Here is a 14,219-nt window from a genome sequence, read left to right on the forward strand (position 1 = left end):
CCTCCATTTACTGGATGAACAACACAGGTAGGCAAACTGAAACACACCAGGAGCGATCGTCCCTAGTATATAAACCCTAGTATATAAAGTATATGACTAAAATGTCAATGTAAAATGTTCTGTTATATAGACTACAGGGTTCCTACAGGGTTCTGTTATATAGACTACAGGGTTCCTACAGGGTTCTGTTATATAGACTACAGGGTTCCTACAGGGTTCTGTTATATAGACTACAGGGTTCTGTTATATAGACTACAGGGTTCTGTTATATAGCCTACAGGGTTCTGTTATATAGACTACAGGGTTCTGTTATATAGACTACAGGGTTCCTACAGGGTTCTGTTATATAGACTACAGGGTTCCTACAGGGTTCTGTTATATAGCCTACAGGGTTCTGTTATATAGACTACAGGGTTCCTACAGGGTTCTGTTATATAGACTACAGGGTTCTGTTATATAGACTACAGGGTTCTGTTATATAGACTACAGGGTTCTGTTATATAGACTACAGGGTTCCTACAGGGTTCTGTTATATAGACTACAGGGTTCCTACAGGGTTCTGTTATATAGACTACAGGGTTCTGTTATATAGACTACAGGGTTCTGTTATATAGCCTACAGGGTTCTGTTATATAGACTACAGGGTTCCTACAGGGTTCTGTTATATAGACTACAGGGTTCTGTTATATAGACTACAGGGTTCTGTTATATAGACTACAGGGTTCTGTTATATAGACTACAGGGTTCCTACAGGGTTCTGTTATATAGACTACAGGGTTCCTACAGGGTTCTGTTATATAGACTACAGGGTTCTGTTATATAGACTACAGGGTTCTGTTATATAGACTACAGGGTTCTGTTATATAGACTACAGGGTTCTGTTATATAGACTACAGGGTTCTGTTATATAGACTACAGGGTTCTGTTATATAGACTACAGGGTTCTGTTATATAGACTACAGGGTTCCTACAGGGTTCTGTTATATAGACTACAGGGTTCTGTTATATAGACTACAGGGTTCTGTTATATAGACTACAGGGTTCCTACAGGGTTCTGTTATATAGACTACAGGGTTCTGTTATATAGACTACAGGGTTCTGTTATATAACCTACAGGGTTCTGTTATATAGACTACAGGGTTCTGTTATATAGACTACAGGGTTCTGTTATATAGACTACAGGGTTCCTACAGGGTTCTGTTATATAGACTACAGGGTTCTGTTATATAGACTACAGGGTTCTGTTATATAGACTACAGGGTTCCTACAGGGTTCTGTTATATAGACTACAGGGTTCTGTTATATAGCCTACAGGGTTCTGTTATATAGACTACAGGGTTCCTACAGGGTTCTGTTATATAGACTACAGGGTTCTGTTATATAGACTACAGGGTTCTGTTATATAGCCTACAGGGTTCTGTTATATAGACTACAGGGTTCCTACAGGGTTCTGTTATATAGACTACAGGGTTCTGTTATATAGACTACAGGGTTCTGTTATATAGACTACAGGGTTCTGTTATATAGACTACAGGGTTCCTACAGGGTTCTGTTATATAGACTAAAGGGTTCCTACAGGGTTCTGTTATATAGACTACAGGGTTCTGTTATATAGACTACAGAGTTCTGTTATATAGACTACAGGGTTCTGTTATATAACCTACAGGGTTCTGTTATATAGACTACAGGGTTCCTACAGGGTTCTGTTATATAGACTACAGGGTTCTGTTATATAGACTACAGGGTTCTGTTATATAGACTACAGGGTTCCTACAGGGTTCTGTTATATAGACTACAGGGTTCTGTTATATAGACTACAGGGTTCTGTTATATAGCCTACAGGGTTCTGTTATATAGACTACAGGGTTCCTACAGGGTTCTGTTATATAGACTACAGGGTTCTGTTATATAGACTACAGGGTTCTGTTATATAGACTACAGGGTTCTGTTATATAGACTACAGGGTTCCTACAGGGTTCTGTTATATAGACTACAGGGTTCCTACAGGGTTCTGTTATATAGACTACAGGGTTCTGTTATATAGACTACAGGGTTCTGTTATATAGACTACAGGGTTCTGTTATATAGACTACAGGGTTCTGTTATATAGCCTACAGGGTTCTGTTATATAGACTACAGGGTTCCCTACAGGGTTCTGTTATATAGACTACAGGGTTCTGTTATATAGACTACAGGGTTCTGTTATATAGACTACAGGGTTCTGTTATATAGACTACAGGGTTCCTACAGGGTTCTGTTATATAGACTACAGGGTTCTGTTATATAGACTACAGGGTTCTGTTATATAGACTACAGGGTTCTGTTATATAGACTACAGGGTTCTGTTATATAGACTACAGGGTTCTGTTATATAGACTACAGGGTTCCGTTATATAGACTACAGGGTTCTGTTATATAGACTACAGGGTTCTGTTATATAGACTACAGGGTTCTGTTATATAGACTACAGGGTTCCTACAGGGTTCTGTTATATAGACTACAGGGTTCTGTTATATAGACTACAGGGTTCTGTTATATAGACTACAGGGTTCTTTCTACAGGGTTCTGTTATATAGACTACAGGGTTCTGTTATATAGACTACAGGGTTCTGTTATATAGACTACATTCCTACAGGGTTCTGTTATATAGACTACAGGGTTCTGTTATATAGACTACAGGGTTCTGTTATATAGACTACAGGGTTCCTACAGGGTTCTGTTATATAGACTACAGGGTTCTGTTATATAGACTACAGGGTTCTGTTATATAGACTACAGGGTTCCTACAGGGTTCTGTTATATAGACTACAGGGTTCTGTTATATAGCCTACAGGGTTCTGTTATATAGACTACAGGGTTCCTACAGGGTTCTGTTATATAGACTACAGGGTTCTGTTATATAGACTACAGGGTTCAGCTGTACAGGGTTCTGTTATATAGACTACAGGGTTCTGTTATATAGCTACAGGGTTCTGTTATATAGACTACAGGGTTCTGTTATATAGACTACAGGGTTCTGTTATATAGACTACAGGGTTCTGTTATATAGACTACAGGGTTCTTGCTACAGGGTTCTGTTATATAGACTACAGGGTTCCTACAGGGTTCTGTTATATAGACTACAGGGTTCTGTTATATAGACTACAGGGTTCTGTTATATAGACTACAGGGTTCTGTTATATAGACCTACAGGGTTCTGTTATATAGACTACAGGGTTCCTACAGGGTTCTGTTATATAGACTACAGGGTTCTGTTATATAGACTACAGGGTTCTGTTATATAGACTACAGGGTTCTGTTATATAGACTACAGGGTTCCTACAGGGTTCTGTTATATAGACTACAGGGTTCTGTTATATAGACTACAGGGTTCTGTTATATAGACTACAGGGTTCTGTTATATAGACTACAGGGTTCTGTTATATAGACTACAGGGTTCTGTTATATAGACTACAGGGTTCCTACAGGGTTCTGTTATATAGACTACAGGGTTCTGTTATATAGACTACAGGGTTCTGTTATATAGACTACAGGGTTCCTACAGGGTTCTGTTATATAGACTACAGGGTTCTGTTATATAGCCTACAGGGTTCTGTTATATAGACTACAGGGTTCCTACAGGGTTCTGTTATATAGACTACAGGGTTCTGTTATATAGACTACAGGGTTCTGTTATATAGACTACAGGGTTCTGTTATATAGACTACAGGGTTCCTACAGGGTTCTGTTATATAGACTACAGGGTTCTGTTATATAGACTACAGGGTTCCTACAGGGTTCTGTTATATAGACTACAGGGTTCTGTTATATAGACTACAGGGTTCTGTTATATAGACTACAGGGTTCTGTTATATAGACTACAGGGTTCTGTTATATAGACTACAGGGTTCTGTTATATAGACTACAGGGTTCCTACAGGGTTCTGTTATATAGACTACAGGGTTCTGTTATATAGACTACAGGGTTCTGTTATATAGACTACAGGGTTCTGTTATATAGACTACAGGGTTCTGTTATATAGACTACAGGGTTCTGTTATATAGACTACAGGGTTCTGTTATATAGACTACAGGGTTCTGTTATATAGACTACAGGGTTCCTACAGGGTTCTGTTATATAGACTACAGGGTTCTGTTATATAGACTACAGGGTTCTGTTATATAGACTACAGGGTTCTGTTATATAGACTACAGGGTTCTGTTATATAGACTACAGGGTTCTGTTATATAGACTACAGGGTTCCTACAGGGTTCTGTTATATAGACTACAGGGTTCTGTTATATAGACTACAGGGTTCTGTTATATAACCTACAGGGTTCTGTTATATAGACTACAGGGTTCTGTTATATAGACTACAGGGTTCTGTTATATAGACTACAGGGTTCTGTTATATAGACTACAGGGTTCTGTTATATAACCTACAGGGTTCTGTTATATAGACTACAGGGTTCTGTTATATAGACTACAGGGTTCTGTTATATAGACTACAGGGTTCCTACAGGGTTCTGTTATATAGACTACAGGGTTCTGTTATATAGACTACAGGGTTCTGTTATATAGACTACAGGGTTCCTACAGGGTTCTGTTATATAGACTACAGGGTTCTGTTATATAGCCTACAGGGTTCTGTTATATAGACTACAGGGTTCCTACAGGGTTCTGTTATATAGACTACAGGGTTCTGTTATATAGACTACAGGGTTCTGTTATATAGACTACAAGGTTCTGTTATATAGACTACAGGGTTCCTACAGGGTTCTGTTATATAGACTACAGGGTTCTGTTATATAGACTACAGGGTTCCTACAGGGTTCTGTTATATAGACTACAGGGTTCTGTTATATAGACTACAGGGTTCTGTTATATAGACTACAAGGTTCTGTTATATAGACTACAGGGTTCTTCTACAGGGTTCTGTTATATAGACTACAGGGTTCTGTTATATAGACTACAGGGTTCCTACAGGGTTCTGTTATATAGACTACAGGGTTCTGTTATATAGCCTACAGGGTTCTGTTATATAGACTACAGGGTTCTGTTATATAGACTACAGGGTTCTGTTATATAGACTACAGGGTTCTGTTATATAGACTACCGGGTTCTGTTATATAGACTACAGGGTTCTGTTATATAGACTACAGGGTTCCTGTTATATAGACTACAGGGTTCTGTTATATAGACTACAGGGTTCTGTTATATAGACTACAGGGTTCTGTTATATAGACTACAGGGTTCTGTTATATAGACTACAGGGTTCTGTTATATAGACTACAGGGTTCTGTTATATAACCTACAGGGTTCTGTTATATAGACTACAGGGTTCTGTTATATAGACTACAGGGTTCTGTTATATAGACTACAGGGTTCCTACAGGGTTCTGTTATATAGACTACAGGGTTCTGTTATATAGACTACAGGGTTCTGTTATATAGACTACAGGGTTCCTACAGGGTTCTGTTATATAGACTACAGGGTTCTGTTATATAGCCTACAGGGTTCTGTTATATAGACTACAGGGTTCCTACAGGGTTCTGTTATATAGACTACAGGGTTCTGTTATATAGACTACAAGGTTCTGTTATATAGACTACAGGGTTCCTACAGGGTTCTGTTATATAGACTACAGGGTTCTGTTATATAGACTACAGGGTTCTGTTATATAGACTACAGGGTTCTGTTATATAGACTACAGGGTTCTGTTATATAGACTACAGGGTTCTGTTATATAGACTACAGGGTTCTGTTATATAGACTACAGGGTTCCTACAGGGTTCTGTTATATAGACTACAGGGTTCTGTTATATAGCCTACAGGGTTCTGTTATATAGACTACAGGGTTCTGTTATATAGACTACAGGGTTCTGTTATATAGACTACAGGGTTCTGTTATATAGACTACCGGGTTCTGTTATATAGACTACAGGGTTCTGTTATATAGACTACAGGGTTCCTACAGGGTTCTGTTATATAGACTACAGGGTTCTGTTATATAGACTACAGGGTTCTGTTATATAGACTACAGGGTTCCTACAGGGTTCTGTTATATAACCTACAGGGTTCTGTTATATAGACTACAGGGTTCTGTTATATAGACTACAGGGTTCTGTTATATAGACTACAGGGTTCTGTTATATAGACTACAGGGTTCTGTTATATAGACTACAGGGTTCTGTTATATAGACTACAGGGTTCCTACAGGGTTCTGTTATATAGACCTACAGGGTTCTGTTATATAGACTACAGGGTTCTGTTATATAGACTACAGGGTTCTGTTATATAGACTACAGGGTTCTGTTATATAGACTACAGGGTTCCTACAGGGTTCTGTTATATAGACTACAGGGTTCTGTTATATAGACTACAGGGTTCTGTTATATAGACTACGGGGTTCTGTTATATAGACTACAGGGTTCCTACAGGGTTCTGTTATATAGACCTACAGGGTTCTGTTATATAGACTACAGGGTTCTGTTATATAGACTACAGGGTTCTGTTATATAGACTACAGGGTTCTGTTATATAGACTACAGGGTTCTGTTATATAGACTACAGGGTTCTGTTATATAGACTACAGGGTTCTGTTATATAGACTACCGGGTTCTGTTATATAGACTACCGGGTTCTGTTATATAGACTACAGGGTTCTGTTATATAGACTACAGGGTTCTGTTATATAGACTACAGGGTTCTGTTATATAGACTACAGGGTTCTGTTATATAGACTACAGGGTTCTGTTATATAGACTACAGGGTTCTGTTATATAGACTACAGGGTTCCTACAGGGTTCTGTTATATAGACTACAGGGTTCTGTTATATAGACTACAGGGTTCCTACAGGGTTCTGTTATATAGACTACAGGGTTCTGTTATATAGCCTACAGGGTTCTGTTATATAGACTACAGGGTTCTGTTATATAGACTACAGGGTTCTGTTATATAGACTACAGGGTTCTGTTATATAGACTACCGGGTTCTGTTATATAGACTACAGGGTTCTGTTATATAGACTACAGGGTTCCTACAGGGTTCTGTTATATAGACTACAGGGTTCTGTTATATAGACTACAGGGTTCTGTTATATAGACTACAGGGTTCTGTTATATAGACTACAGGGTTCTGTTATATAGACTACAGGGTTCTGTTATATAACCTACAGGGTTCTGTTATATAGACTACAGGGTTCTGTTATATAGACTACAGGGTTCTGTTATATAGACTACAGGGTTCCTACAGGGTTCTGTTATATAGACTACAGGGTTCTGTTATATAGACTACAGGGTTCTGTTATATAGACTACAGGGTTCCTACAGGGTTCTGTTATATAGACTACAGGGTTCTGTTATATAGACTACAGGGTTCTGTTATATAGACTACAGGGTTCCTACAGGGTTCTGTTATATAGACTACAGGGTTCTGTTATATAGACTACAAGGTTCTGTTATATAGACTACAGGGTTCCTACAGGGTTCTGTTATATAGACTACAGGGTTCTGTTATATAGACTACAGGGTTCCTACAGGGTTCTGTTATATAGCCTACAGGGTTCTGTTATATAGACTACAGGGTTCTGTTATATAGACTACAGGGTTCTGTTATATAGACTACAGGGTTCTGTTATATAGACTACAGGGTTCCTACAGGGTTCTGTTATATAGACTACAGGGTTCTGTTATATAGCCTACAGGGTTCTGTTATATAGCCTACAGGGTTCTGTTATATAGACTACAGGGTTCTGTTATATAGACTACAGGGTTCTGTTATATAGACTACCGGGTTCTGTTATATAGACTACAGGGTTCTGTTATATAGACTACAGGGTTCCTACAGGGTTCTGTTATATAGACTACAGGGTTCTGTTATATAGACTACAGGGTTCCTACAGGGTTCTGTTATATAACCTACAGGGTTCTGTTATATAGACTACAGGGTTCTGTTATATAGACTACAGGGTTCTGTTATATAGACTACAGGGTTCTGTTATATAGACTACAGGGTTCTGTTATATAGACTACAGGGTTCCTACAGGGTTCTGTTATATAACCTACAGGGTTCTGTTATATAGACTACAGGGTTCTGTTATATAGACTACAGGGTTCTGTTATATAGACTACAGGGTTCTGTTATATAGACTACAGGGTTCCTACAGGGTTCTGTTATATAGACTACAGGGTTCTGTTATATAGACTACAGGGTTCTGTTATATAGACTACGGGGTTCTGTTATATAGACTACAGGGTTCCTACAGGGTTCTGTTATATAACCTACAGGGTTCTGTTATATAGAGTACAGGGTTCTGTTATATAGACTACAGGGTTCTGTTATATAGACTACAGGGTTCTGTTATATAGACTACAGGGTTCTGTTATGTAGACTACAGGGTTCTGTTATATAGACTACAGGGTTCTGTTATATAGACTACAGGGTTCTGTTATATAGACTACCGGGTTCTGTTATATAGACTACCGGGTTCTGTTATATAGACTACAGGGTTCTGTTATATAGACTACAGGGTTCTGTTATATAGACTACAGGGTTCTGTTATATAGACTACAGGGTTCTGTTATATAGACTACAGGGTTCTGTTATATAGACTACAGGGTTCCTACAGGGTTCTGTTATATAGACTACAGGGTTCTGTTATATAGACTACAGGGTTCCTACAGGGTTCTGTTATATAGACTACAGGGTTCTGTTATATAGCCTACAGGGTTCTGTTATATAGACTACAGGGTTCTGTTATATAGACTACAGGGTTCTGTTATATAGACTACAGGGTTCTGTTATATAGACTACCGGGTTCTGTTATATAGACTACAGGGTTCTGTTATATAGACTACAGGGTTCCTACAGGGTTCTGTTATATAGACTACAGGGTTCTGTTATATAGACTACAGGGTTCTGTTATATAGACTACAGGGTTCTGTTATATAGACTACAGGGTTCTGTTATATAGACTACAGGGTTCTGTTATATAACCTACAGGGTTCTGTTATATAGACTACAGGGTTCTGTTATATAGACTACAGGGTTCCTACAGGGTTCTGTTATATAGACTACAGGGTTCTGTTATATAGACTACAGGGTTCTGTTATATAGACTACAGGGTTCCTACAGGGTTCTGTTATATAGACTACAGGGTTCTGTTATATAGCCTACAGGGTTCTGTTATATAGACTACAGGGTTCCTACAGGGTTCTGTTATATAGACTACAGGGTTCTGTTATATAGACTACAAGGTTCTGTTATATAGACTACAGGGTTCCTACAGGGTTCTGTTATATAGACTACAGGGTTCTGTTATATAGACTACAGGGTTCCTACAGGGTTCTGTTATATAGACTACAGGGTTCTGTTATATAGCCTACAGGGTTCTGTTATATAGACTACAGGGTTCTGTTATATAGACTACAGGGTTCTGTTATATAGACTACAGGGTTCCTACAGGGTTCTGTTATATAGACTACAGGGTTCTGTTATATAGCCTACAGGGTTCTGTTATATAGACTACAGGGTTCTGTTATATAGACTACAGGGTTCTGTTATATAGACTACAGGGTTCTGTTATATAGACTACCGGGTTCTGTTATATAGACTACAGGGTTCTGTTATATAGACTACAGGGTTCCTACAGGGTTCTGTTATATAGACTACAGGGTTCTGTTATATAGACTACAGGGTTCCTACAGGGTTCTGTTATATAACCTACAGGGTTCTGTTATATAGACTACAGGGTTCTGTTATATAGACTACAGGGTTCTGTTATATAGACTACAGGGTTCTGTTATATAGACTACAGGGTTCTGTTATATAGACTACAGGGTTCCTACAGGGTTCTGTTATATAATCTACAGGGTTCTGTTATATAGACTACAGGGTTCTGTTATATAGACTACAGGGTTCTGTTATATAGACTACAGGGTTCTGTTATATAGACTACAGGGTTCCTACAGGGTTCTGTTATATAGACTACAGGGTTATGTTATATAGACTACAGGGTTCTGTTATATAGACTACGGGGTTCTGTTATATAGACTACAGGGTTCCTACAGGGTTCTGTTATATAACCTACAGGGTTCTGTTATATAGAGTACAGGGTTCTGTTATATAGACTACAGGGTTCTGTTATATAGACTACAGGGTTCTGTTATATAGACTACAGGGTTCTGTTATGTAGACTACAGGGTTCTGTTATATAGACTACAGGGTTCTGTTATATAGACTACCGGGTTCTGTTATATAGACTACCGGGTTCTGTTATATAGACTACAGGGTTCTGTTATATAGACTACAGGGTTCTGTTATATAGACTACAGGGTTCTGTTATATAGACTACAGGGTTCTGTTATATAGACTACAGGGTTCTGTTATATAGACTACAGGGTTCTGTTATATAGACTACAGGGTTCCTACAGGGTTCTGTTATATAGACTACAGGGTTCTGTTATATAGACTACAGGGTTCTGTTATATAGACTACAGGGTTCCTACAGGGTTCTGTTATATAGACTACAGGGTTCTGTTATATAGCCTACAGGGTTCTGTTATGTAGACTACAGGGTTCCTACAGGGTTCTGTTATATAGACTACAGGGTTCTGTTATATAGACTACAAGGTTCTGTTATATAGACTACAGGGTTCCTACAGGGTTCTGTTATATAGACTACAGGGTTCTGTTATATAGACTACAGGGTTCCTACAGGGTTCTGTTATATAGACTACAGGGTTCTGTTATATAGCCTACAGGGTTCTGTTATATAGACTACAGGGTTCTGTTATATAGACTACAGGGTTCTGTTATATAGACTACAGGGTTCTGTTATATAGACTACCGGTTTCTGTTATATAGACTACAGGGTTCTGTTATATAGACTACAGGGTTCCTACAGGGTTCTGTTATATAGACTACAGGGTTCTGTTATATAGACTACAGGGTTCTGTTATATAGACTACAGGGTTCCTACAGGGTTCTGTTATATAACCTACAGGGTTCTGTTATATAGACTACAGGGTTCTGTTATATAGACTACAGGGTTCTGTTATATAGACTACAGGGTTCTGTTATATAGACTACAGGGTTCTGTTATATAGACTACAGGGTTCTGTTATATAGACTACAGGGTTCCTACAGGGTTCTGTTATATAACCTACAGGGTTCTGTTATATAGACTACAGGGTTCTGTTATATAGACTACAGGGTTCTGTTATATAGACTACAGGGTTCTGTTATATAGACTACAGGGTTCCTACAGGGTTCTGTTATATAGACTACAGGGTTATGTTATATAGACTACAGGGTTCTGTTATATAGACTACGGGGTTCTGTTATATAGACTACAGGGTTCCTACAGGGTTCTGTTATATAACCTACAGGGTTCTGTTATATAGAGTACAGGGTTCTGTTATATAGACTACAGGGTTCTGTTATATAGACTACAGGGTTCTGTTATATAGACTACAGGGTTCTGTTATATAGACTACAGGGTTCTGTTATGTAGACTACAGGGTTCTGTTATATAGACTACAGGGTTCTGTTATATAGACTACAGGGTTCTGTTATATAGACTACCGGGTTCTGTTATATAGACTACAGGGTTCTGTTATATAGACTACAGGGTTCTGTTATATAGAGACCTGGCTGAGAGGAGGAGACCTGGCTGAGAAGAGGAGACCTGGCTGAGAAGAGGAGACCTGGCTGAGAAGAGGAGACCTGGCTGATAGAAGGAGACCTGGCTGAGAGAAGGAGACCTGGCTGAGAAGAGGAGACCTGGCTGAGAGAAGGAGACCTGGCTGAGAAGAGGAGACCTGGCTGATAGAAGGAGACCTGGCTGAGAGGAGGAGACCTGGCTGATAGAAGGAGACCTGGCTGAGAAGAGGAGACCTGGCTGATAGAAGGAGACCTGGCTGAGAGGAGGAGACCTGGCTGAGAGAAGGAGACCTGGCTGAGAAGAGGAGACCTGGCTGAGAGGAGGAGACCTGGCTGAGAGAAGGAGACCTGGCTGAGAAGAGGAGACCTGGCTGAGAGAAGGAGACCTGGCTGAGAGAAGGAGACCTGGCTGAGAAGAGGAGACCTGGCTGAGAGAAGGAAGGTGTGAGACGGTAACCATGGTGGTAACCATGGCATTGGCCAATAGGTGAAGCAGCCTTGATCAGTGGAGCATCAAAATCATATGGAGGATTAAGATATGAGGGGTGAGATGAGGAGACTGGGACCAAGTCTCATTCTGTAGGGCTGAAATACGGACCTTCAAGACATCTGGGAATCTTTATTGTCAGGAAATGAAGGAAGAACGTACGGAGGAAGCTATGATTTTGACAGTTAGTAACCAGGTCTGGCACAGCTACCGTATAACCGACGGTTACGGTTGAAGACAGTCATGAAAAATAAAAATAATAAAATAACTGTCAGAACCCTTTTTTTGTATTTACTATAAAATGTGTTTTATTTTATGTGGAAAGAACAGCTGACTGAAGACTGGATGGCCGGGCATTCGTGAGGTTGAGTCCATTTCTGCTGTAAGCATGGACTCTACAATGTGATGAAACTTTGTTACTCGTTGCTGAAACAAGCAAGATGTTGTAGCAAAACGAGTCTTCGGTTGCCTAGGCAATTCCGCCCCCCCTCCTCCTCCTCCCACATGCAGTCAGGAGCGGAGGAGAGAAGAACACGTATCTTTAAAGATAAAAAAAAAAATATATATATATATATATATATATATAATGTTTTTTTTAATTGGCTATTCGAATGGTTACCAATAACCGCCATCAAAAATGTTGTGACGTCACAGCTCTCCTTGTAACATTTTCAGACAAAGCCAATGTGTCACTTCCCTGTTATGAGTCCATCGTTTAACATATTGTACAGTCCTATGACACTTCTGGGCAATTTTGTCTCTCACACTCCGGTGGCTTCACAGAGAGTCAGGTCAGTGCCTGGGTTCTCACGATATAGTGCATTTGGAAAGTATTCAGACCCCTCTTATTTTTCCACATTTTGATACATAACAGCCTTATTCTAAAATGTATTAAAAACATTTTTAAATCCCCTCATCAATCTACACACAATACCCCATAATGACAAAGCAAAAACTGGTTTTAAGAAATTACTGCAAATTTATTCAGTATTCAGACCCTTTACTCAGTACTTTGTTGAAGCACCTTTAGCAGCAATTACAGCCTCAAGTCTTCTTGGGTATGACGATACAAGCTTGGCACACCTGTATTTGGGGAGTTTCTCCCATTCTTCTCTGTAGATCCTCTCAAGCTCTGTCAGGTTGGATGGGAAGCGTCACTGCACAGCTATTTTCAGGTCTCTCCAGAGATGTTCGATCAGGTTCAAGTCTGGGCTCTGGCTGGGCCACTCAAGGATATTCAGAGACTTGTCCCGAAGCCACTCCTGCGTTGTCTTGGCTGTGTGCTTAGGGTTGTTGTCCTGTTGGAAGGTAAACCTTCGCCCCAGTCTGAGGTCCTGAGCGCTCTGGAGCAGGTTTTCATCAAGGATCTCTCTGTACTTTGTTCCATTCATCTTTCCCTCGATCCTGACTAGTCTCCCAGTCCCTGCCGCTGAAAAACATCCCCACAGCATGATGCTGCCACCGCCATGCTTCACCGTAGGGATGGTGCCAGGTTTCCTCCAGACATGATGCTGCCACCGCCATGCTTCACCGTAGGGATGGTGCCAGGTTTCCAGACGTGATTCTAAACTTCTTCCATTTAAGAATGATGGAGGCCACTGTGTTCTTGGGGACCTTCAATGCCGCAGAAATGTTTTGGTACCCTTCACCAGATCTGTGCCTTGACACAATCCTGTCTCGGACCTCTACGGACAATTCCTTCGACCTCACGACTTGGTTTTTGCTCTGACATGCACTGTCAACTGTGGGACCTTGTATAGACAGGTGTGTGCCTTTCCAAATCATGTCCAATCAATTGAATTTACCACAGATGGACTCCAATCAAGTTGTAGAAACATCTCAAGGATGATCAATGGAAACAGGATGCACCTGAGCTCAATTTCAAGTCTCATAGCAAAGGGTCTGAAAACTTATGTAAATAAGGTATTTCTGTTATATATATATATATATAACAGAAATACCTTATTTACATATTTATATATATATATATATTTTTTTTTATAAATTAGGAAAAACATTAAAAAAACTTTTCGCTATGTCATTATGGGGTATTGTGATGTCATTATGGGGTATTGTGATGTCATTCTG

General features: G+C 39.5%; 1 protein-coding gene across 8 annotated transcripts in view; it reads right to left on the reverse strand.

Moving 5' to 3' along the window:
* LOC106585952 (WD repeat and FYVE domain-containing protein 3) overlaps nucleotides 1-14,219 on the reverse strand; it is a 268,301-nt gene that overhangs the window by 153,794 nt on the left and 100,288 nt on the right. The window lies entirely within an intron of this gene.

Source organism: Salmo salar, chromosome ssa24 (assembly GCF_905237065.1).
Source record: "Salmo salar chromosome ssa24, Ssal_v3.1, whole genome shotgun sequence".
NCBI lineage: Eukaryota > Metazoa > Chordata > Actinopteri > Salmoniformes > Salmonidae > Salmo > Salmo salar.